Source organism: Arachis ipaensis, chromosome B02 (assembly GCF_000816755.2).
Source record: "Arachis ipaensis cultivar K30076 chromosome B02, Araip1.1, whole genome shotgun sequence".
Taxonomy (NCBI): Eukaryota; Viridiplantae; Streptophyta; class Magnoliopsida; order Fabales; family Fabaceae; genus Arachis; species Arachis ipaensis.
In genome coordinates this window covers 13,591,764-13,594,824 of record NC_029786.2, presented here as the reverse complement: position 1 = coordinate 13,594,824, position 3,061 = coordinate 13,591,764, and positions in this window count along the sequence as shown.

Genomic DNA, 3,061 nt, shown 5'->3' with positions numbered 1-3,061 from the left:
TGGTATTCCGAGTAGGATTCAAGGATTGAATGACTGTGACGAGCTTCAAACTCCTGAAGGTTGGGCGTTAGTGACAGATGCAAAAGGATAGTAAATCCTATTCCAACTGGATCGAGAACCAACCGGTGATCAGCCGTGCTGTGACAGAGCGCGTGAGCGTAGTTTTCACTGGAAGGATGGAAGGTAGCCATTGACAACGGTGATCCACCAACACACAGCTTGCCATAGGAGGACGTGCGTGCGTAAATCAGAAGACAGAGGAAAGCAGAGATTCAGAAGATAAAGCATCTCCAAAACTCCAACATATTCTCCATTACTGCATAACAAGTAACCTTTAATTTATGCTCTCTCAGTTATTCACAATTCAACTGATAAACATAATTGACTTCCTGACTAAGATTTACAAGATAACCATAGATTGCTTCAAACCAACAATCTTCGTGGGATTCGACCCTTACTCACGTAAGGTATTACTTGGACGACCCAGTGCACTTGCTGGTTAGTGGTACGCGTTGTGAAAAGTGTGATTCACAATTCGTGCACCACAACCCCACAAGTGCCACAAATTTTAGCAAGCCCACCCAAGTCAGAAAGCCTTGCACAAGGTCTGCTTCCAAGAGAAGGATAACACATGTTACTCAAGTCTCAGTTCATGTTGATGATTCTTCTTACTCTTATGAGAATGCAGAAGATGAACTATATAGGCCAGGTTTGGAGGGTAGTTCTTCATCTTCAGATGAAGGGTTTGTGTTTGTCAAAGGTAGGAGGAGTTCTCTTAAGTTTAAACATGCCTCTGCCTCTGTATTTGCAAAACTTAAGGAGAAGATTGTTATTGAAGATGATGGACTAGTGGAGGATGTCTCGGATGACGAAGTTGACATTGGTTTTCTTGGTGCAAAATTTGGACTTGATCCCGGTGTCGATTCTGATCGGGCTAATTCGTGGCATTCTAAAGAGATGAAGACCTCTCCCAACTCTGATGAGGAGCTAACAGATGTTGACTCAGATGATGGTTGTCCATTATTTAGAGATGGAGGAAGGTTTGGAGAGTTAGTGTTGGAGGTTGGTATAAAGTTCATTACCAAATGGGAGTTCAAAGAGGCTGTTAGGGAGTACACAATTCAAGAAGGAAGGAGGCTTAGGTTGAAAAAAAATGATAGCAAAAGAGTGAGAGCTGTGTGTTAAGTAAAGAAATGTCCATGGCTGGTATATGCCTCAAGGGACCATGAGGATACTTGTTGGCAGATAAAAATATTCAACAATGATCACACTTGTGCTAGAGAGGACAGAAACAAGGTTGCCAACCGTAATTGGGTGTGTAGTAAATTGGTAAAAAAAATTAAAAAGTACCCAAACTTTAGGCATTGTGAAGCAATGGCATATTAAGACAAAATTTGATCTTACTTTGAATAAGAATTCAATTTCTAGGGCATTGTGTGATGCAAGAGGTATCATGTATGGTGATGAAAAGAAACAGTACATGATGGTGCGAGACTATGGTCTGACATTGCTAAAAGCCAATCCTGGATCAACTATCCAGATTGCAACCATTCCTCAACCATATGGGACAGTGATATTTGATAAAATGTATGTATATTTAAGTGGCTGTAGGGATGGGTTTAAAGCTGGATGTAGGCCGTTGATTGGGTTGGATGGTGCCTTTCTCAAGACTCAATTTGGTGGCCAAATTCTATCCGCAGTTCGGCAGGATGCCAATCATCATATATATGTCATAGCCTGGGCAATTGTTGATGTAGAAAATAAAGAAAATTGGAAGTGGTTTCTCGAGTTACTTCACCAAGACTTAGGAGACTATAAAGATAATGGATGGTGCTTCATATCTGACATGCAGAAAGTAACAGTTACATAAGATTTTCAATGTTTGAGCTATAATTTTTACTGTAACGTATATGATTCTGAATATGTTTGGGCTATACTGTTTGTGCTTCATACATATGATTCTTAATATACTTGATATTATGTATTGTTGTTGTGTGATTTGACTTGGACTGACGTGTTGCACAATAATAAAAATTTAGGGACTGTTATGTATATGATTGTTGAATGTAAGGGGCCTTTATGGAGAGTCATACTGAAAGTGAGGGAATGTTATGGGATCGATAATATTAATTAGGGACTGTTCTAGTGAGTCTTATGCATATGAGATTACGACAATGATTTTTGTGGCAGGGTCTGATTCCTGCTATGCAGGAGGTGATGCCTAGAATGCATCACCGATTTTATGTCTAGCATTTGTGGAAAAATTTCAATAAGAATTGGAAAGACCTGGAATTAAGGGGTTTACTATGGAAATGTGCTCGAGTCACAACATTCCAAGAGTTTAGGGACACCATGGACAAAATCAAACGTATCAGCGAGGATGCTTGGTCATATCTAGACAAGTGGCCAAGAGACTCATGGACTAAGTTCCAATTTAGTCATAAGCCAAAGTTGGACAGCATATGCAACAATGCATGTGAGGTGTTCAACTCCAAGATTAAAGAAGCAAGAGCAAAGCCCATCATTACTCTTTTGGAGGAGGTCCGAATGTTTGTCATGAGAACCATCGCAAGAAACAAGATAAAATTGAGCAATCATATTGAAAAACTACCACCAGTAATCAAGAGTAGATTGGAGAAAGTGAGGAAGGAATCCAAGAACTAGCACCCCATACAGACAGGAGACGATGGATATGAAAAATTTAAGTTCATGGATATCCCACAAACCATGTTGTTGATTTGGGAAAAAAAATTATGCACATGCCAATTCTGGATGTTAACAGGTAATATTTATAATGTTAATATACTTCATTTTCTTTTAGTATTATTGTCTAAATATTTTCATATTTGCTGCATTCTTGTAGGAATTTTCTGTGTAGATGCATGTGTTGCCTTGTCTAGGGTGAACAAGCCCTTAGAAAATTTTTGTCATCTATTGGTAACCATAGAATCATACAAGGCAACATATAACCATCATATAAATCCAATACCTGGACAACCACTGTGGAAGGTTTCAGAATTTAATAAGCCACGTGCTCCAAAGGTTAAGCGGCCACCAGGAA